This window comes from Dromiciops gliroides, chromosome 4, assembly GCF_019393635.1.
Source record: "Dromiciops gliroides isolate mDroGli1 chromosome 4, mDroGli1.pri, whole genome shotgun sequence".
In the NCBI taxonomy this organism is placed as follows: domain Eukaryota; kingdom Metazoa; phylum Chordata; class Mammalia; order Microbiotheria; family Microbiotheriidae; genus Dromiciops; species Dromiciops gliroides.
Window position 1 is genome coordinate 351,226,635 of NC_057864.1, and position 23,400 is coordinate 351,250,034.

The following is a 23,400-nucleotide window of genomic DNA, read 5'->3' on the forward strand; positions in this document are numbered from 1 at the left end:
AGCATTGCTAACTACTGAAAGATTGAACCTGTCTCAATAAAACTATTTTTGTACAAACTATAGCCGGCTCCTCTATAGGAGATGTTTAAGCAGTCTAGGATTTATTCTCATGAGTCTTTATGCAGAAGAAAGTATCCCTCTAAACATACTTTTTTGCAGTTTGTTTGTTTGGTTTTTTTACCTCTTTTGCCTAACTGATCTCATTTTCGATGATTATGTGGAGAGTTAACTGCATTGTTTAACTTTCCACAGTTATGTTTTTCTCTTTGTTTGGTTTCACCCAATGACTTCACATCTATATTTAATACTCCTCCCAAGTGACCTACACAGGAAGGGAGACAAAAAGCCAAACATACACACCCTCTCCCATGTTGACTTACTTTAAAAAGAATCGGTTGAAAATAGACTCCGGGAGGGACACCCCCACCCCCACCTCAACCCAGCCAAGTTACAGGGCAAAAACATTAGAAAATTCTACACTATGTTAGATGGAGTCTTGCCATTAATTATCTTAATGTTCATTCCTCTGGCTTAGCTAGGATGGGTAAGGCTGCAAGATGTTTTAAAGATAAAGAGAAATCTCATAAATTATGAGTGAACTGATGGAATAGAAAGAAGCTCAGCAGCATATTTTTTCTAACAACACTCCCTGTAGATCTGAACAGTTATTTTACATCTGTGTGTAGTTAAGTCTGTGACAGCATTTCTATGTATGTATATCTCCTTTGTGACAAGGCACACATGCAACCTCTGATCTAATCACACTGAAGAGAATGTTTTGCTTTGTAGATCTAGTTGTTTCTTTTCTGTCAAGTTGGAAAGGATTTTAGACGTTCATATTTTATGTTTTCATTATCAAGAAATGAACTGACAATGTCATGACATGCTTGTTCACTGATGTAATAAACAAACAGATCCATAGACTGATATGATATTCTAATTTTACAGGTAAGAAAAGAAAAGGAAAAAAATAATAAATATGGAAAATGGATTTGTTAAATTTTATTTATAATCTTTCTTCAAATAAAGAAATAGTCATTAAAAGAAACTGTAATTAGGTAGGATGATACAGGGAAAATAAAGGCAGCATGGCATAATAGATAGGCACTAGAGTAGGAGTCAAGAAGCCCTGGGTTCAAATCCCATCTCAGACACTTTCCATACAATCCTAAACAAATCATTTAATCTCTGTGGCCGTTACCTCATCTATGGCATAAGAAGGCTGAACTTGATGACCTATCAGGTCCCTTCCAGCTTTAAATCTATGATCCTAGATTTGGAGTCAAAATATCTGAGTTCAAATCCTGATTCTGTCACTGTGTGATTTTTGGCAGTCATTTTTACCACTTTGAGGCTTCAGTTTTCTCATATGTAAAATGAAGAGGTCAGGCCAAAAAGCTCCTAAATAGCTTTAAATCTATAATTCTACAAACTGAATGAAATAAACTAAGTTAGTGATACACAGGAGGGTAACTAGAAAGAACCTTCATAATATACAATGTAAAAAATTACTTATTTAAAATCAAGTAAGGAAGACATTTTTCCAACTTACAAATGCATTATTTTCCCAAAAGTGTGCTTGCTTATGAATGTCAAGTGTTTGGAACTTGTCTTCTATTTTTGCTGCAAATGCACATTTTCCCATAGAAATAAAGTTATAAATGGTGGTGGAGTTCCCAGGCTAACCCACAAAGGCTTCTGTATCTCTGAACTGGCTAAAAACCACATATTTATTTGCAATGAAAAATAGTAAGTAATATTATTATAAAACAGATAATTTGGGCATAAAATAGTAAAATAATATAAGAAAGTTTTTTTTTAAATCTTTAATACTAATGCTTAAGAGGTCATTCTCATTTCTCAAGGAGTTCAATATCTAATTCTGTCTTTCTCTCCATCCAACCTCTACCTTCACATGTAGGGATTTCAATAAACACTTTGTTGTTTCCTCAGATACTCCGGCCTTCTACTTCATCAGTCTCTTCAATTCCTATATCACAAGTTTCAACAAATTATAAATAATTTTTACATTTTAAAAAAATACAATAAAACTTTATTTTAAAATGTGGAAACTATTCTTAGTTCATAACCTACAAAAACAGGCAGGCTGCTGGCTAGTTTACTGACCCTCTGCTATATACTTTCAATTCACTTCAGCCATACATATGAATGGTTGGTCATACTAGGATATGATCTTGCCATCGCTCAGAAGGGTTCCACTTCCATAATCAAAAAACTGAAATTCTTCTTGTCTTTCATTTCTCACTGTACCTCATTCCTCCAAAAGCTATCTTTTTCTTCACCTCTCCTCCTTCCATATATCAGAGCTCCAACAGACCATCACACCTGCTGATTTCACATTCTTCCCTTCCCAATCCTAATCCACAATTACTAGCTCAACTTTACATCATTCTCTATTCAAATCACTTACTCCCTTACTTAATTTCTCATCATATATTACCAAACTGCAACCCTGAATCACTCTCACTATCTTTCTTGCTTCTTACTCATGGATTGCTGTATAGTGCTGGAGGAAGTCTCACAACCATGCTGACTAAAGTCAATATGAATTACTGTTATCTTATCTCAAATGAGCCCTTAATAATGTAACCTGGGGTTCAAGTCCATTTCTTAAGACTCCTTATGGGTGAAAAATGATTACTCAATGCTCTGTGCCTGTAGAGGCAGAGTTGTTAAGAGCTTGAGAAAACAAAGGGTCACTTGTTTTTCTGTCTTCCAGCTTTGAGAGTGGATACACACAATTCCAGGTTCTCTTCTGGGAAAGGTCCCTGGAGGGAGAGAAAGATTCCAGGAAGATACCAACATGTAGAGGAGCTAGTCCCACAAACATATTCCTGTTCCCAGCTTACCTCTTTAAAGATTTGGGGGAATTTCCCTTTTGATGAGATTCTCATTCTCTCTCTCTCTCTCTCTCTCTCTCTCTCTCTCTCTCTCTCTCTCTCTCTCTCTCTCTCTCTCTCTCTCTCTCTCTCCTTTCCCCTAGCTTTCTCTTGGTTGATTGATCTCTGATACCCCACTCAGTGGGAAGGCTCATTCATTCACTCTGTGTATTGTCTGATATATTCTAATTGGTTAATCCAATTTCTGTTTGCTATTGGTTTAGATAAATGAGTTTACTTGTTATTCACTCTGTGTGATGTTTTTTGTGTAACTGGCACTGGTGGGAAGTCTCTCCTTCCTTGTTAAAGGGATAGCAATCAGGAACTACAGGGAACCTAAAATTATTTCTCACAGACTATATTTGATGGGAAAGAGAAAAAAGTCTAGCCTGGCACCACCACCACCACCAATAAGAGGAAAATGGTCAGTCCTGAGCCACAATCTCCTGCTCCCTACCTGGCAGGAATCAAAGTCTCCTATGGGGAAAGGTGGTTGGGGAAGACTCTAGAAATATACATAGTCCTACTTTTCTGTGAACTACATCTAATTAAATCCATGTGGACACCCATAACCAATAGGGGCATACATGCACACCTTTTACTATCTCTTAATTGATTCTCTATGGCTGCTTCAAACCTTTTCATTTCTTTTCAAACCTCTTGCATCACCACTTCCTTTCTCACTCCTCAACAGAAAACTTTAATTCATACTTTACTAAGAAAATAGAACTAACCATTAACCACAAGTATCCTCTTCTCCTCTATTATCTCTCACTCCCTCCTTTCCTGAAATTTCTGATGAAGAGTTGCTCCTTCTATTCATTACAATCAACTTTCCCACTTGTATTTTTTATAATTTTCTCATTCCTGAGCTTTCCTGACACTGATCTTTTTTTGGTTTTCCTTCCACATGTTTTCCCTTTCCTTCTCAGTCTCCTTTGTAGTATGTTATCTTGTCCCTAACCATGGGTTTCCCTCGAGGGTCTGTACCTTCTCTCTATGTTTGGGAGACTCCAAATAAAAGTGTGTGAGAGAAGAAGTATTTGATCACCTACCAAACTAAAGGTCTACAGAGCTTTTGTGCTGACCTCATTGTTGTATGCCTGTGAAACCTGGACAGCATACCAGCATCATTCCAGGAAATTGAATTGCTTCCATTTGAATTGTCTTGGGAAGATTGTGAAGATCACCTGGCAAGATAAGTTACCAGACACTGAGTCCCTTTCTTGAGCTAAACTGCCAAGCATTCACTCTACTGCAGCGAGCACAAATTTGATGAGCTGGCTACATTGTTTGAATGTCAAATGTATATTTGTCTGAAAGACTATTTTACAGAGCACTCACGCAAGGTAATTGCTCACATGGAGGTCAGAAGAAGCAATAGAAGGACACTCCCAAGATCTCTCTGAAGAACTTTGGAATCGATTGTGTGACATGGGAAATACTAGCAAAAGACCACCCAGCATGGCCTGCCCACATCAAAGAAGGCACTGTGCTCTCTGATTGAAACAGAATTAATTTAGCTCAAAAGAAACATGAGACATGCAAATATATAGACATCTCCAGTCCAAATGTTCACATGGCCTATTTGTACCCCACCTGTGGTAGAGCCTTGTTAGCTCATATTGGTCTGATTGCCCACAGTCAGACACACCAAACCTTGACTCCAACATAGTGCTATCATTTTGGTTCTCTTCAAGAATGAAGGACAACAACCAATCAACCAACACTCATCAGCAACCATTGGGCTCAAATATTATCTCTATTCCAATGACTCTGGGTTCTATATGTCCAACACTACTCTGGTTTGAGCTCCAGCCTATATCACCACTGCCTATTGGACATTTCAAATCGGATGTCCTATAATCATCTCAAACCTAATACATCCAAAATAGAACTCATTATCTTTCCCCTCAAAAGCCTCTCCTTTTCCTAACTTAGCTATTTCTCTGGAGAACAATATTCTCTTTCTAGTCACCACAGTTCAAAACCTTGGAATCATCTTCAACTCTTTTTCTCACTCATCTCCCATATCCAATCGATTGCCATTCTAACTCTATCATGTCTAACCTCTCCCCTCTCTCACACACACCCAAACCTACCTTGGGCCCTTATCACTTCTTGCCTAGATCATGTAACAACCTCCTGATTGGTGTCCCAGTCTCAAGTCTCACCTTTACAATACATCCTCCACACAGGTACCAAATTGATACTCCTAAAGAAAAATCTGAATATGTTTCTCAACCACTCAAGAAGTTCCAATGACTCCTTATTGCTTCTAAGATAAAATACATACTCTTCTGTTAACCATTTAAAGCCCCTGCATTTTTTGTATCCTCACAGGTTTAGTTCAAATGCTATATCCGACCTGAGGTATATTCTGATCCCCCCAGTTGCTAGTATGCTTCCTCATCAACAAAATAAATTTGTATAGACTTTGCTTTTACTTATGAATATTCACGTTGTTTCTTCAAACAGGCCTTCTCCCCTATAAATAAGTTCCCTGAAAATAGGGACTATTTCATATTTTACTTTTTATCCCTACTGTCTAGCACTACACTATGCATTTAATAAATATAAGGGGGAAAAGGACATTTTGTGAGCGTTTAAAGGGGACTGATGGGCAATTTTAAGGAGAGTAGAGACTGATGAAAGATTTCTTATACCTTTCCATGAACAATTCAGGAGGATCACCAGTATTACTCTAAGATTAACACATGTAATAACTGTCATTTTCAGTTAACCAATAGAAGGAAAGAGGACAGGAAAAAAGAAAAAAGAGACAGAGAAGACCAGAAGGAAAAGGAAAGAAGGATGGAAAGATATTTTCTTGTAGTAATGGAGCAAGAGTTAGGGAAAAAAGGGAAATTAGAGGAAGTTAAATGGAAGAGAAGGGAAGAAGGAAAGAGTGTTAAAGAGGATATGTATGAACACTGAAGAGATTTTCTGAGAAGGAATTGGCTAAACTGACCAGTGAAAAGAAAAGATGGGGGGAAAAGGTATGAACATGAAATGCCTATATGCATGAATTTTGTATTAATGGGTCCCAGGAATATTTCATAGCTTGTTTATAGCTTGTTTGTATATAGCTGTTTACATGTGGTCTCCCCTGTTAGACTTTGAGCTCCCTGAGAGGGACTATCTTTTACCTTTTGCGGGGGCGGGGGGGGAGGGGTGTATCCTCGGTGCTTGTCACATTGTAGGTAATTTATTGACTAAAATACAAAGGTATATAGTAGGGGAATTTATAAGAGGATCCTTGATTAAGTTCTCCCCTAGCTCATTTGGTGAAATTATATTAGATGAGACAGGTTATATAAACAATGAAGTCTAATAAATACTTTAGATGGATCATTTTGCACCTTTTAAAATGTGTGATACCCACATAATTTTCTAACTTGTTAAGAATGTCAGATTTCAAAGGGCTCACACCCTGACTAACCTATTCCCAGACTGCAAAGGGTACAAGCTGAGAATGACTCATTTACTGCTTTTAAAAAGTATTAAAGGGGGGGCAGCTAGATGGCGAAGTGGTTAAAGCACCAGCCCTGGATTCAGGAGTACCTGAGTTCAAATCCAGCCTCAGACACTTGACACTTACTAGCTGTGTGACTGTGGGCAAGTCACTTAACCCCCATTGCCTAAAAACAAACAAACAAAAAAACAAAACAAAACAAAAAGTATTAAAGGGGCAGCTAGGTGGCACAGTGGATAAAGCACCAGCCCTGGATTCAGGAGGACCTGAGTTCAAATCTGGCCTCAGACACTTGACACTTACTAGCTGTGTGACCCTGGGCAAGCCACTTAACCCTCATTTCCCTGCAAAAAACAAAAAACAAACAAACAAATAAAAGTATTTAAAAAAGCCTTATATTTCCTATTCTTTGGGAATTGTGAAGTTCTTCAATCAAACTTGAAGGAATTACAGGAAAGCTAGTCATTGAATGACTCAAGGATTAGCCAAGGTAGGATCAAGTGAGGGTTTTAAAAGAATAGATGTGTTCATAGGCATCAGGGAAGGAGCTAGTAGTTAGGTCAAGATCAAAGATTAGAGTGGGATAGTGGAGTAAATCTTCTGGAGAAAACAGGAAAGAATGGGATAAATGATGCAGGCTTGTTTGCCTTGATGGAACAAAGGTCATTTCTTTGTGTTAGAGGTCATAGAGCAGAAGGAGATTGTGGGGAATATATTTGAGTGATGTGAGAAAAGGAGAGAAGATGATGCTCTGGGAATGACTTCAATTTATTTGGTGAAGTAGGAAGTGAGGTCCTCAGATGAAGGAGTGGGAGGAGAGGTAGCTGTGGGAGTGTTCAGAAATGATGGAAAAGACTGTGTTTTTAAGGGAGAGTGTGCCACAGATTTATGGAAAGAACATTTGTTATTGCTATTTATGCTATAACATTTCAGTAAATGCCTTTACTTTGACTTCTGTCAACTGTCTGACTATTAAAGATAAAATTACAGGTAGATGCTCATGAACTATAGTTTTAGGAGTATAGACATGGCAAACCACTCCAGTATCTTTGCCAAGAAAACCTTAAATGGAGTCACAAAGAGTCAGACATGACTGAAACAGCTGAACAATAACAATAACACAATAGGCAAGTAAATTAACAGTGCTGGAACATAATAAGACCTCAATATTTTTAAAAACACAATTAATTCTTTAAATTGAGTCAGACAGTGGCCCCCATGCTAGCCATTATGGGAGCATTGCCCACATAAGAAAGCTTTGTTGCTGTGCATAATGATGGAGAATGGAGAAACTCTCTAGGGAGTGGGTCAAGCAGAAAGTAGCATGTAAGCAACTCTTCATTTGTACATGTTGTGTGTTTATGATGTGGAGATTAGCTGTGTCTGTTAGAAGACACAGATGTGTATGTATTCAAGGGCAGAAGCTATCCGTCTCTCTTTTGTGGTATATTTTCCCATATTTTCTTCAAGGAGTTATGCAGTCTATGCTGTAAATTGTTTTCAGTTTATGGGTCTTAGAGCCAATAGACCTGGGTCTTCTGGAGCCATTAGAGTTTATCATTATCAGTTCAGCAGCTGCATACTAAATCCATCGGCTATAAATTCTGATGATACTTCTTTTGTAGGAAAAGTTATGCACATCAGCTAGTTTCTAAAGCCTGGGCATCTCAGATGTCCAGAGGTAATTTCAACTGTACCCTAAGTGTAGTAGGACTCATTGGAGATTCCCACCTCAAATGAAGGGGAAATGCTATCCAGGGCTTTGAGGTTTACAAAGTGCTTTATTGTACATTATCTCATTGTACAAGAACTCAGGAAACACTTTTCATTAATGACTGCAGAAAAGGAGTCATTTTCTGAGCTGCTGGCACTGGTACAGAACTCCAGTGAAACAGGAGAAATCAGTTAGAATTGGCTACAATATTTAAGTCAATGAGTGCTTAATTTTGTGCGTGTCTGTATAATCTTTAATGTAGGTGAGGCTCTGCGTTCAATCACTCAATCTCTCATTCATATTGATAGGCAGAAGCACCAAAGTATGGTTGGTTGCTTCTTCCCTCAGAGTTCTAGGGATAACTTTGAGGGGTTGTGGGATTTCTTTATTATACATTAGCCCCCCATTGGTGGGTTTTCCTCACTTATTATCAAATGATATCACTTAACCGAGAATATTTAATTAGCTTTATTTTTAGGTATTTACTAAGATGGCATAATAGGAACAAAATATCCTCCTCTCCCTTAAATTACGGGTACACTCCCCCACAAACAGATAAAAAATCCAAGGTAAAGTGACGTTCCAAATTAATTAAAGACTTTTCACATCTAGTGCAATGTATTTTATTGATTCAAAAAAGAGATTCCCTTCTGACAACATGATGTGGGATAGTCAATTGGTTGATTAAGTATTATGGGGGTAATGTATAAATCAAGATGCTATCAAAAAGTCCAATAGATCTATGATCTCATCAATTTGGTTATTCCTCCAATCATGACCATTACAACCTTTTCATGCTTGTCCATCCTATTTGATTCTGGACCATGTCTTTCTAGAAGTTTGCCACAAGGAGTCCACCTTATATGCTATGTACTTTCCTTGTTTTCTTCTGACATGTATTCATGTATCACTATGTGAGGGGCAGCATAGTTGGCCTTGCAGTTAGGGAGATGTGGGTTCAAGTGCTGTCTGACTCACTACTAGCTATGTGAATATAAGTAAGTCATTTATCTTCTCAGTCTCCCAGGCAACTCTTTAAGAATCTAAGTTACACCATACTATTTTTACTTTTTCTTTCTTGAGGTTTTTCTCTTTCGTTCTGATTCTTCTTTAACAACATGACCAATGTGGAAATAAGTTTAATGTTATTGTACATATATAACCTATATCAGATTCCTTGCTGTCTTGGGGAGGGGAGAGACAAGGAAGAGAAGGAGAAAAATTTGTTACTCAAAATCTCATAAAAACAAATGTTGAAAACTATTTTTACATGTAACTGGAGGGGGCAGCTAGGTGGCGCAGTGCATAAAGCACCGGCCCTGGATTCAGGAGGACCTGAGTTCAAATTTGACCTCAGACACTTAACACTTACTAGCTGCGTAACCCTGGGCAAGTCACTTAACCCCCCATTGCCTCGCCCCCCAAAAAAACAACAACAAAAAACCATGCGATTGGAAAAAATATTATTAAGGAAAAAATGTTTAAAAGACTCTAAGTTACAGATGAATTGCTCTTCTGCCTTAGTGAAATTGTACCCAAAATAATGTGCATGCAGATATTACTTTTACTTTAGAATTATTACATCCCATTTGGCCTCATATCTTTCCGGGATAAGGTGACGTTGGGACATTCAAGTGTGTACATCCTTTGTTACATTTCCCTATGATCAGGAATATCATTTGGCCTTTAGTTTTTGTTACCCAAACATCGGAGACCAGGTTGGTTGGTTGGCTGTTGTCCTTTGTGCTGGAAGAGGATCAAAATGACATCACTATGTTAGGAAGACCAGGTAAGAACAATCAGAATTTAATGTTTGGAGTCCTGGTTCTGTCACCAATATAGGATTGTGCATAGCAACATTGTTGGCTCCTTGTGTTTGTTTAAAGCCTTTGAGGGAAATTTTTTTTTAAGCCTTTGAATATACCTTTATCCTGGGAGCCATAGTTCAAATGGCTATATGTGGATTTTTGTACCGTGAAAATAGCCCATTATGAGGTACCATACAAAAGCCTGTGAAAGTGCAAACCTCTAGGAATCAAGGAAAATCAATGACTGTGAGCAATATTGCAAAAGGAGGTTTAACATGACAATCTGTATGGAAGGAATAACCCTTGTTTTCCATTTCTAAATCCTGCATTTATTTTCTGTTAACAGAATCAGAAGTAATTAAGATAATTTTTTTAAAAGCCTTCTGTGCTTTCAAAGAGAAGTGCTAGGTTGGGTTTTTTTTCCACTCTTTAATTATTGATACCAGCTGGAGCCTAACTCAGACAATCTTACTGATAGGCTCAATATTAGTTCTTCCAAACATAAAAAAAAGGATAGCAACAATAAAAAAATCATTTAATGCCTGAAGACACATTGGTGCTATAAAAACCAAGTCAACTTTTGTAGTAATTTCCCCCTGAAACATTCCCTCGGGCAGCAAGAGGTTCATACGGCACAGTAAGCATCCAAAAATAAAAGCCACCACAACTTACATCTCTCTAGCCCAGTATTCACAGCAGAATACGTTTAATTAATTATTTTTGAATGATATCTTAGGGCTATTATTTTAACTATGGGACATTAGCCCTAGTCCATCTCATGTGCTACAGGATTTCTCTTGCCATTATGTATTCATGTATGTCCATGTTGTCATTGTTACTGTTATTACAGGACTCTCATTAGATTGTGAGCTCCTCAAGGGCAGGAACTGTGTTTTGCCTCTTTTTGTATCTCCAATGCTTAGCACAGTATCTGACACACAGAAGGTTCTTAATGAGTTGCCCATTAATTTTACTGATTGATTTTACTGTTCCTATTACTCTATAGTAATGCATTGGAGGAAATCCTATGGAGTTTGCACTGTTTTCTCTATTCCTTTTTAGGCACATATTTGGTAGACCTTCTGTTTTTGTCCTTGAAATTTACCCCACCTCTCCATTTTTGTCTGTATTTCATTGAGACCGTATAGTGGACAGGTGCCATGCAGGATATTTTTGGCAAACAATAATTGTTAAATAAAAATTATGAAAATTGAGTAGATGTCTGGCCTCTAAAGCTGGTCACAAACAACATATGGTTCCCAAAGAAACAGACAGTACAATTAACTGGTGTTTGGCTTGTAGTACCTCCACCATCTAAAATGATGAAAGCTGCTTCTTTTACCCTCAATATTCAAAATGAAATATCCACAACATAACATGATCTACTTTAAATCTGAATGGGTCTGTTCCCCCTCACTAATGTTTTCTGATAAATGCTCTGGTTTGGCTTTGACATTTATCTAACAGCAGGAGCTCATTATCCTGTGGCAGTCCTGTGTTCCACAGACATGATCTCTTAATTGAATCCACAACTAGTTTTAAAAAATACTGCCACAAGCCCTTATAAATGACAATCTGCCGGCAACTCTCTGCTCCTAGACCAGAAGAAACAGAGAAGTCTCCCGCTTACTAGCTAACTGAAAAGAGTGCATGTGGATTGCTTTTACATGAATTCAATTTATAACATGGTGGGGAGGGGGGAAATAATCAGCATGTTGCCATCGATTAGATATACAAAGTTGAGAAGTAAATGTTGCTAATTTGTATTTATTATTCTCAAAGAAAATATATACATCTTTTCTAAAAAGTTGGTGACTGTAGTGTATGCAGGCAAGAAAAAGGAACCACACTTTACATAAGGCTAAAGGTTATTTGGAAAAGAAGAATTAGGACGTTTGTCCCAAAAAGTATATCTGGGAAAACTGAGACACAAAAGGTTAAATAATTTGCCCAAAATGATAGAGAAGGAGAACTTCTTTACTATTGGGAAATGGGTCATGCTATTCACCAGCTGCATAAAGTCACTTTAACTTCCTTATCTCTAATGATAATAACTAACATTTAGTTGCTGTTCCAGATTTGTGGAGGGAATTATGGATTGAAAACTGCTTTCACTGATCCAGAACAGCCTCTTTCTATAACATAGTTTTAAGAGGATTGCCTGGGAGTTGTTAGTTTTTTTTTTTTTCTTCAGTCATGTCTGACTCTTCATGACCCCATTTTGGGTATTTTCTTGGCAAAGATACTGGAGTGGTTTGCCATTTCCTTCTCCAGCTCATTTTATAGATGAGGAAACTGAGACAAGCAGGGTTACATGATTTACTCAGGGTCATACAGAGTATCTGAAGCCAGATTTGAACTCAGGAAGATTAGTTTTCCTGACTCCAGGCCCTACACTCTGTACACTGTGCCACCTAGCCGCCCTTGCCTAGGGGTACGATATGACATCACAGGACTAGTATTTGAGAAAGGCAGGACTTGAGCCCCGGCTTTTCTTATCCTCTATGCCCCACTTCTTCTTGACTGACATTTTACATAGCACTTTAAAGTTTGCAAAATTTTTACGTGCACTTTGTCATTTGTGCCTCACAAAAACTCTGTGAGGAAGATGCTTCAGGAACTAGAATGTCCATTTTATGGATGAGGAGACTAAGACTCATAGGGTCCACAGTCACATAACCAGTAAGTATCAAAGGCAGAAGTTCAAGCAAGGTCCTCCAAACTCCAAACCCAACACTTGTCTCACCATTCCCTGCTCTCTCTCCCAAGGGGAAAATGAAGGGTTTATACTAAATAACCCCTAACATCCCTCACCACTTGAAAATTCAGTAATTCTAACTATTAACCTCATTTCAATGCTATTCTCAGTTCCCTGGCTCTAGATACTCTAAATTACTATAAAATCAGGAAAAAGTGCAGACTATTCTCTGATGCAAACTATATATAAGAGCAACAAATATAAAACAGATATATATATATGTATATATAATATATATGTGAATGGTACATAAATAACCACATGTATACCTGCACAGCATTATGTGACAACCCTGACAAAGCCAATCCACTGAAAAGATTTATGGAGTTCCCACAATATGTGGAAGGAATACCAAAACAACAACAAAGAGTTGTTGGGTTTTAAAAAGAAAAAACACATTAAGTTTCTTGACTATCTTGAAGTCAGCTCTGTTCTACAGCACTAAGGTATGGGCAAAGATGTTTTCAGGTATCTGTTCTAGGACAGACCACATTCAAAAACCTTATAAGAATTATTAGTTAATTCTAGGGATATCCTTAGAGTTGAGATTCCTAGACAGGCATTCCTTGAACAAATCACCTCCCCGTACTACCACAAGGACAAAATTTGGACTGGCACTTTTTTTTAACAAGGTCATCCAAGTCTACTTGGTCTAAGCCCATACACTCCAGAGGCCATTTGGCCATTAGCTAGGGAGACTCATTCAGAATCTTCATTCATGGTAGCTTCTCCAACAAATGTTATCTAGGTTTTTAGCTTCCTTTGTAATGGGGATAATCACAAACAACCCACCACCAGCATTTCCTCAGTTTAGAGCAGACCCCATGGACCATGCATGGAGTTGAGCTGCACTGCCCTGACCACTTTGATGAGCCAGATGTGTTCCAACTCAGTGCTAAAGGACTTGGAGCTTTGAGACATAACAATCCTTTGGTCCCTGTGATGGCAGCAGGGGCCAGAAGATGCTTCAAAAGAGGTTTGGCAAAAAAATTAGGAGCAGTTATGTGGCACAGTAGATAAAGCACCAGCCCTGGATTCAGGACAACCTGATTTCAAATCTGGCCTCAGACACTTAACACTAGCTGTGTGACCCTGGGCAAGTCACTTAACCCTCATTGCCCTGAAAAAAAAAAAAAGAGGATTGGTCACTGAGCCAAGAATTGCCTGCTTCATAGACTTTTTTTTTTTCAGGGCAATGAGGGTTAAGTGACTTGCCCAGGGTCACACAGCTAGTGTTAAGTGTCTGAGGCCAGATTTGAACTCAGGTACTCCTGACTCCAGGGCTGGTGCTCTATCCACTGTGCCACTTAGCTGCCCCTTCACAGACTTTTTAAAAAAGGAACAGAACATTTCCATTTTCCAACTCTCTTCCCATCAGCTGAAAATATGAAGATTTGTGTGATGTTCTTGGACCTGTGTGTCAGGGTCCAAGAAGGGACCCTCTCCTCTGACACTTCTGATGAGTGCTCCCATATAATAGCTGAAGCATAGATTCATCTTGATGAACCTGAGTTGAGCTCTCAAGGGTTCTGGCTGCCTCTTCTGTTTTATATCTTTCTCTGAACTTAGGAGACTAAATATTGATCTTGAACTGGATATTTCCAGCCTTGGAAGCAACTACATAAGAAGGACAAGTTGGGAGTTCCTGAGCCCTTTTGGCAGAGCTGTACGGCCCCAGGATTTTTCTACAACCATACCCTTCTAGGGCAAAATGGCCACCTATAGGAGTATAAGCCCAGCCCACATCTGACTGGACTGGCCAGAAGACATGGAACTTTAGGGAGTAGTGCAGACAGTGAAGGGTTGAGGTGAAGGTGAAATAGTTGTTTTGGTTTTTTGTTTTGTTTTGCAGGGCAATGAGGGTTAAGTGACTTGCCCAGGGTCACACAGCTAGTAAGTGTCAAGTGTCTGAGGCTGGATTTGAACTCAGGTCCTCCTGAATCCAGGGCCAGTGCTTTATCCACTGCGCCACCTAGCTGCCCCCTGAAATGGTTGTTTATCAGTCTTGCAATATGTTTTTTGCTTTGATGTTTTAAGTAACATTCTCTACAAAAAGCATAATGAGAGATATAGGTTAACATTTCGTCCTTTAGATCTCATCAATGAACCCTTATGAGTCTTTGTGTTTTAAGCATTTCTTTTGTGTAGAGAGAACTAATAGCTACTCTATAACTGATTTATGTTTTACATTGAGTACCTTTGTACCCACTTTGGCAGTAACTCTAGACATGAAGCATACGTAAGCTTTAAGTGATTTGCTCTGGGGCTCTGGGGTGGGAATGAGAGCCAGAGAATGGGAGAAAGCCTGCCTCCTCTCTTTAGAGGCCAGGCTCCCTCAGGAATGAACCCAGGCAGAGGCTAAACCTAGAGATGGGGATTCAAGTGATAGGAGAGAACATCCTCAGCCCCCTGCATCAGCAATGGTGTGTTGTCATCTTGTTTTATAAATATTTCTCCTTTCTACATTATTTTCTTCCATGGTTTTAAATACTTGTTACTAGAATTTTCATCTTATTCTCTGCACTGATTTTTTTTTATTTCCCTGCTACCTCTTTTTCTCCATTCTATCTGCTCCCCTTCCCCCACTTTGGTCCTCTTCCCTCTTTATTCTTTTTTATGTTCGTGTTTCCTTAGCTATTTTATGTGCTGCTATTTCCTGTGCCCCGTTCAGAACATCAGCTTCCTGTTGCTAGGAAACAGCTCCCCCACACACCCTCTTCCACTCTCAACCTGTTCCTGGGCTGCTGTTACAGGCACAAGTGGGCTAATAGTAAGTGGCAATGATGTCTCCTCCTTATACTGCTGCTATGAACACCCTTCCAACTCCTCACCCTTTCTCAGTTTCTGGCTTCTCCCTCCACCTAAGAATTTGTACCAAGCTATATGACATTAACAAGCAAGGAAAAGCCATTGGACCATGTATGTACAATTTATGAGGGGGATAAATGATTATCTCTGAGAACTAATAAATGCTGGTGAATATATACACACATAGATATAGTCATAGACATAGACATAGACACACACACACACACACACACACACACACACACAAATCATGTTCATTCACTCAAAACATTTCCACAAACTCAAGAAACTCCTCCCATTGTGGTTTCCTTTAGTAATAAGATCCTCTTGCAAATTGCTCTTACAGACTTTTGGCAAGTTTTAAAGAATCTGCTAGTGACAAGATCACCCATTCTGAAAGCTAAAAAAATTCGAGGGTTCATCACACAGTTCTGGCAATACTCATCCTTCCCAAGACATTATCTCTGATATGTCACACAAACTTTGCCAGTGCATATAACTAAGGGTATATCAGGTCTTCCAGACATATTCTTAGTAGATTCCAAATTCTTTGGCAGGACTTTAATAGTGTAGTAGAGTGATTACTACATATGGTAGAAAATTGATGTACACTAACAGAGATACCAGAGCCCTGAAGAAACTTTCAAAAACAAAATTCTCTTTTACTCCTTGAATCCCATAAATAATTTATTTCCTGCCTGAGAATTCTGTACCCCTCTTTATACAATGCCAGGGAAATCAGCCCTAAATAACCCTACCAAGCCCAAGAACTCTATCACTCTTCTTACTCAATACTTTATACAGATTTTTGTACTTTGCTAATTCATACTCATTTATATGTTCTTTATAGAAACATATAATATAAATATATTATTTAATATAAGCATATTAAATCCTGTGTATGTATGTGTGTCCTATTTCTTTAGCTATGGTCAAAGCCTGTGGAAGGCAGGGACTGTTTCTTCTATTTCCAGCACCCTACAATGGACACAACTTTCTTGTCATTATAGAACCAAGACACCTAGGTGGCTCAGTGAATAGGGCACAGAGCCTGGAGTCTGGAAGACTGGAATTCAAATTTGATCTCAATTATTTACTAGTTGTGTGACTCTGGGCATGTCACTTCACCTCCTCTTTGCTTCAATTTCTTCATATCAAACAAGAGAAGGAGGATTTTTCTTTATATTAAATTCATGGCCACTCTGGAATTGGACCTCTAGAGTTGAATTGTACATCTTTTTTTCCTCGATGTCTTTTCTTCCTCAATCTCCTTACTCACATCCTACAGTCATATGAGGTTTATTATGTATCAGTTTTATGTTATATTGTAGATTTGTGTGTGTATGTGGTTTCCCTCCTATATCCAGTCACTTACACTTTCTGGGCCTCAGTTTACTCATCTGTAAAATAAGGGGATTGCATTATAAGATCCCTTTTAGTTCTAAATATGTAATTTTATTAGATTATAATCTCTTTGAGGACTGGTATATTAGCATCCTCCCCAGTACCTTTCTAGTTGCTTTGATGCTAATAAATGTTTGTTGAACTGAATTGAGTGTTGATGTCCACATGCACCTCGAACTTCAGAGACTGAAAAAAGTCAGGCATAATGCCTGAGTCTTAAATTAATTCCATTTTTTATTAGCTATATCTGAAACTGAATCACAGTCCATTGTCCCAAACAACTATCTAATTTAGGATTGGAAAAATCTTTATAACACCTATTTAATCCTTTATGGGGATCCCATGCCTTCCAAAACTAATTTCAAGAGGCTCGAATGAAAAAATAAGCAAGAACTACAGAGAGGCTAAGGTGAAGAAGTCCAGTCTACTCCCTGAATCTTCTCTGGATCGGCATACAAATTAATCTGAGTAAGTACACAACTAACTAAAGACAAGGTCATTATCATCCTCTGGGCCCACATGTCTATCTTTATTATGTATATGTTAGCAAAACACAGACACACACACATGCCTCAATATTGTGTTGAATTCTAGACTCTTATGTTCAAAACTCCTTGAAGGCTAGGACCATTTCTTTTTTTTCTAGCACCTTGTAACAGATACAATTTTAGGGCTTTCCTTTTCTATGCCAATGAGCATTATGAATGTTATTTTTGTGGGACTAAACTACTGTAAAGTAGTTTCTTAAAATGTATGATCAGAACTCCTACTGGAAAACTGCTAAAGGTTCTTTTTAAGGATCCTCTGAGCTACTGGAGTTTGCTGAGAGGTTTAGAAATTTTTTATGTGATTTTTTTTTTGTCTATTATCTCAGCAGACTCTCAACCATTTAAATGTACATTTGAATTTCCTCCAAGTATTACTAAGTCATCCAAAGATGGAAAGGGTCATGCTAAATACACAATTCCCATCTGTGTATTCCCTTCAATTTCCTTTTAGCAAACCCAAGAAAAGAAATGCCAACACAGAGCCCCACACCCATACCAGTTTCATGTCATATTAGTGTTCACTTTTACTTTATATGATATGAAATGTTATCTCATTGGCCCCAGTGAATGATTTTTATTAGAGGTGCTGAAGGTAAGAAATTACAAATTCAGCCTTTTACCAATATAATTCATTGTTACAATAATATTGTGACAATAAAATTATTATTAATAATATTAGTAGTAATGGAGTGTTAAGCTCCAGTGTCTCCTCTAAGTTTGAATTCTCCAGTTTAGAAGGTGTGGCACCAATCATAGAATCACAACTGACAGGGACCCAAAAAGGTCATCTAATCCAGAGCTTCTTAAACTTTTTCCACTCCAGACTCCTCTCTACCCTAGAAATTTTTGCACTAACCCAAGTATATAGGGATATAATCTAGGTATACTTAATCTTTTACCGTTGCCAAATTTTTCATGAGTTCCACATTCAGTTACTGGACCCCATATGGGGTCATGACCCACAATTTAAGAAAGTAGGATCTAATCCATTCTTCTGCCTCTGGACCAAAGAGTGCAAACCTGTATTCTACAATGGAAATGAATGATCATCACAAAGGTAATGACAATGAGTTGAAAACTAAAATTCCTTTACTTCACCAATTATTTTCCAATGCCTCAAGCTAAGTGTTAGCTTAGGGAACATTTAGGTTTTCCTTTACAATCCAACTGCATTCAGGAAGTGGTAGAAGCAGAAGTAGGCTGAGACTCAAAGGAGCAGGGTTTGAATTCTGGGTTTTGCTCTCCACTGCCTGGGCAACCTTAGACAAGTTACTTAACCTCCTGGGGCCACAATTTCTTCATCTGCAAAATGAAGTGACTGAACTAGAATATAGGCGGTAGTTTAGCTCTCATCCTTTCCTACTTAAAATCCTATTAATTGACTCACCAGTACAACAAATTTAAGATAATTCAGTTTCTATGGTTCTCATTCTATGGTACTGAAACTATATTCTAAACTCCTAGAAGAAAATTCACTGAAATCATGAGAGATTCAAAGCTGGAAACATTCCACCTAGTGATGTGGTTTCCTTATCTGCAAAATGGGGATAATAAAACCCTGCAGTACCTACTTCATAGGGTTATTGTGAGTATGAAATGAGATCATGCATGTAATGTGTTCTGTAGACCATAAAACTATGTAAATGTTAGCTATTATAAATTATCATTATTATAAATGTAAGAGTAATAAAATGCACAGGTGTAGACACTTTCCTAAATGCAGCATAACCAGAATATGAGGTTCAGAATTTTTTAAAGGTAGTTGGTATGTGTGTTACTTTTTAAGGAAGAGAATCAAAATAGATGAAAACATTGGGTTGCTAGGTTATGTCTTTTATGTTTTTGAGCAAAAGGATTAAAACACCATAGAATATCATCTAATTCAACCTCCTTATTGTCCAACTGAAGAAAATGAGGTTTACAGTGAAGGGCACTTCATGTGGGCTTCATTTATATAAGTACTAATTTACAAATGAGCACAGTCCAAGGTTACAGAACAATTTAGTGACAGAGGCAAGGTCAAATAGAAAATCCTCCAGACTTGTAAAGCCCTTCCTTCATCCTTTCCTACTTTTCCAGTCTTGCTACACCTTCTCCCCCTTCTTCCACTCTGCAATCCAGTAACAGTAGCCTTCTTGCTCTTCCTCGCACAGGTCACTCCTAATCCCAATTTTACAGGCTAACTCCCCAGGCCTGGAACTCTCTCCCTTCTCCCTACTTCCTGGCTTTCCCCAAGTTTCACCTAAAGTCTCACATTTTAAAGAAGTTTTTCCCAATTCTCCTTAATTTTCGAGCCTTCCCTCTCAGACTATCTCCAAATTGGAGATTTGGATAAATATAAATACAGTGTCCGCTCCTTGAGAACAGAGACTAGTTTTTGTTTTGTTTTGTTGGGGTTGGGAGGGAGGGAAGATTTGTTTTTCTTAGTATCTCCAAGTGCTTGGCACAATTGCATCTAGGTGGCTCTGAAGTTGAGAGGACCTGAGTTCAAATCTCATCTCACACACTTACTAGCTGTGTGACCCTGGGCAAATCACTTAACCCCAATTGCCTTAAGCATGCAGGACCATCTCCAGTTGTTCTGATATCTATCTTGCCATTGGACTCAAATGGCTCTGGAGGAGAGAGTGAGGTTGGTGACTGCACAGCCTTCCCTCACTTAAATCCAATTCTCTGCAATTCATGACATCACCCAACGTCTTCCAGAAGGAAGGACCAACAACAGCTTGGCACAGTGCCTGACCTACAGTAGTGCTTGTCGACTTTTTGGCTTGATGTAAACATACATTTCCTGACTCCCAAGTCAAGGATATTTCTACTACCCTATATTCCCAGATCAATAATAAATATCTTTCTAAGCATTCTCATTATTTCTGCTCCCTCCCCTTTTCTTCTGATATCTTTAAATTACCCTAAGAGGAAAAAAAGCTAAACAATTTCCACAAAGAGATCACTTTGAAGGAGAGTTTGGGCTCAGAAAAACTCGGATAATCCCCCCATGTTAAAGATACTTTCGGTCGTGTCATGTTGTCACACCTATTCAAGAGAAGATTCTTCAGCATTAGCACTTGCACTCATTTTGGAATCTGACCGAAAGGTTTCGATCTTGAAACTTACTACCTATGTGACGTTAGGCACGTCCCATAGCCCCTCTGGGTAGCAGTTTTCTCATCCCATAAATATGAAGGCTTTGGACTAGATTATCTAAGTCTCCTTCCAGCTCTAGAGCCTATGGCCACATTTCCTCTTCTATTATTTATGACAAAATAAAAGTCTGGTTCAACTGTTATCCTAAACAATGCTAACCTCACTTTGGCTTTCTTTCTATGACTGAAGGAAAAGGCCAGACTCATCACTATTACTAACATAAACTCCCCAAATGAAACGCCAAGGAATCTGGCAAAATTGAACAATATGTATGGAGGGGTTGGGGGGCGGGAAGGGAGGATTCCTCTGATTTAAAAAACAAAAATCTGAGAGCAATGGGTGCTCTATTACAACCAAGCAATGTGCAAGAAAAAGCTGGCAGGAAGGGGCAATGGGCTGTGCACAAACTACCCCGGAAAATATTTAGATTCCCCCCCCCCAAAGTCACGGTCACCAAGGGAGAACTTTGGAAAGGACAGCGCTAAAGCAGAGACCATGGGGCTTTGGGAGAAAGAAATAATGAGAATATTCCCTGAGCCTTACTGTCGCCTGGCTTCACTCCCACATCACCAGCAAAACAACTGCTTAGCAACCCACGTTTTCCCACAACAGTTTCTCACACCCATTGTTGTCCGTCCAGAGAATATACACATACACCCACTATCGCTACCCCCGCCTGCTCCATTAGCTCTTCTTCCCAGAAGTCAAGTCCCGTTTTTGTGCGACTGCTGCGGTGATGAATCTAAAGAGACAGTTCCGGCATCGTATGAATACACCTTATGTCACCCACAGCCCCTTGGTGTACTGCAAGCCGACTGCATACTTGCTTCAAGGCCGGCTAGATTGCTCTTTGCCCCTCCCCCATTTCCTCTTATAAAGACGGGAAACAATAACTATAAGAAAACTCCACCCCCTCCTCTACTCCCACCACCCGCAGCAAAGTTCAGATAGGCTTTATTCTGGGTGATCTCTTTAAGAAATCTTAAGAAATGGTCCCCATTTGTCCCCTGGACAGCATCCAGGGCTCAGCCCGGTGCTGAAACAACCGTTATTCCTGACCTGCATCCTAGCCACCTTCCCAAAGCCCCTTTGGGGATTTTACTGCTTCCCCTTTCCCCTCCCCTCCCCCACCTGTCTATCACCTCCAGGAGGACGCGAGGCTGTACCTGAGCCCAAACTCCCGCCCCCGCCCTGGCACTAGCAGTCTCACAGACAGGTATCTGGGCATCCTTCCCAGGTTGCAGAGAACGTCTCTTTGAACTTCCCGAGCTCGCTCGTGCGTGAGCAGCTGGCCTTCAGGAGAACCCAGGGACCCCGCCACCATCATCCCGCCTCCCCCGACCCCCAACCCCGCCCCCTACCCCTTCCAGACGCTGTGGTGGGGGTGGGGGTGCTTTTCTTTTATGCTGGGGAGAAAAAGGTGAAATGTTTCTAAGTTAAAGAAACAAACTCACTTTTAATGGGCTCCTTGGGGCTAGTGCTGGCTCCACGTGATAGACAGGAAATGAGTGCTGACGGATGAGGTGAGCTTGGAGCAAGTCACGCAGGGTGGGCACCCACTACACCTCGGCACGCGCGCTCTGCTTGCTCGCTCGGGGATCCCAGCTGGCGCTCCGCGCCCCTCCAGGCACGTGTCAGGCTTCTTGGTTGCAGTGGCAGCAGGAGGACTGCGCTGCGGACGAGCCAGGCCAGCCAGGTGCAGTGCGTCCCACGGGCACCTGGTTGCTGGGACTGGGTAAGAGGCAGAAGCTGGATCCTGTTTAGCTCAAGCCTCGGCCAAAGACAGTGGTGGCACAGGCTCCTGATGGCTCCTTCGCTGTTGTCACTGGAGCCCTGAGGAGGAAAGCTAGCTGTGGTTGTTTCTTATTCCAAGCCCTCTGTTGATCTTAAGTCGTTCCACTGTCACCTTTAAAAGCTTGGAGTGTCACGCACAAGGAGGCCCCCACAGGGCTTCTGAAGCCAGGAGACTGCCAGTCCCCAGGGAGGGAGGAAAAGAAGAGAGCCAGTTCTCCATCACTGTGCGCTTTCTTATTGCTGCCCAGAATCTCAGTGGGGATGCACAGTACTGGCTCCTAGACAACAGTGTGATCGTAAAGATCTCTTATGCACTGAGAGCTGGGACAAACAAAAGCCCTAAACAAGAAAAATTGTGTAAAAAAGATGGACAGTGCTCTTGGTTTGGAATCAGGATACAGTGGAGCTGTATTTGCAATTGTATGACCTTCTTGTCCCTTAACTTCCCAGAGACTCGGTTTCCTCCTCTGTAAAATGAATGTTAAGAGCTGGAAGTGAACCTTAGAAATAATTTAATCCAACCCTCCCGTTTGACAGACGAGGAAACTGAGGCCCAGAAAGATGAAATGCCTTACCCGAGGTAACACAGCTACTAAGTGGAAGAGCCAGGAGTCAAACCCCGGTCCTCTAATTGTTACCAAAGGGCTTTTTCATGGCTAATAAAAGCTTGACTAGAAATAACTGTAGTACCTAGTTCAAAAATATTCATATTATTAGCATTATTAACAACAATCACTGACATATGTCTATCACTTTAAGATTTGTAATGCATTTTACAGGCATGTCCCTAGATCTTCACAGTATCCCTCTAAGGTAGGTGCTATTATTATCTCCATCTTTCAGATAAAGAAACTGAGGCTCAGAAAGGGGAATTGACTTGCCCTTGGTCATATAGCTAGTTAGGATCATAGACAGGATGTGTGGATCAAACGAGAAAATGTATAGAAAGTACTTGGGAATTATGAAGCACCATATAAATATAATGTATTTTTGTTAGTCATCAAATCCTGTTGATTCCACCTCCACAAAAGCTCTGGGTTCTCT

The 23,400-nt window shown here is 39.6% G+C and overlaps 1 protein-coding gene across 1 annotated transcript in view; it reads right to left on the reverse strand.

Annotated features, from left to right (window-relative positions):
• CEP85L (centrosomal protein 85 like) overlaps positions 1 to 22,593 on the reverse strand; it is a 250,546-nt gene extending 227,953 nt beyond the window's left edge. Inside the window, exon 1 of the mRNA XM_043963690.1 lies at positions 22,017 to 22,593. The gene's annotated coding sequence lies outside the window, so the exon portion shown is untranslated. The remainder of the gene's footprint in view (positions 1 to 22,016) is intronic.
• Between the last annotated feature and the right edge of the window lie 807 nt (positions 22,594 to 23,400).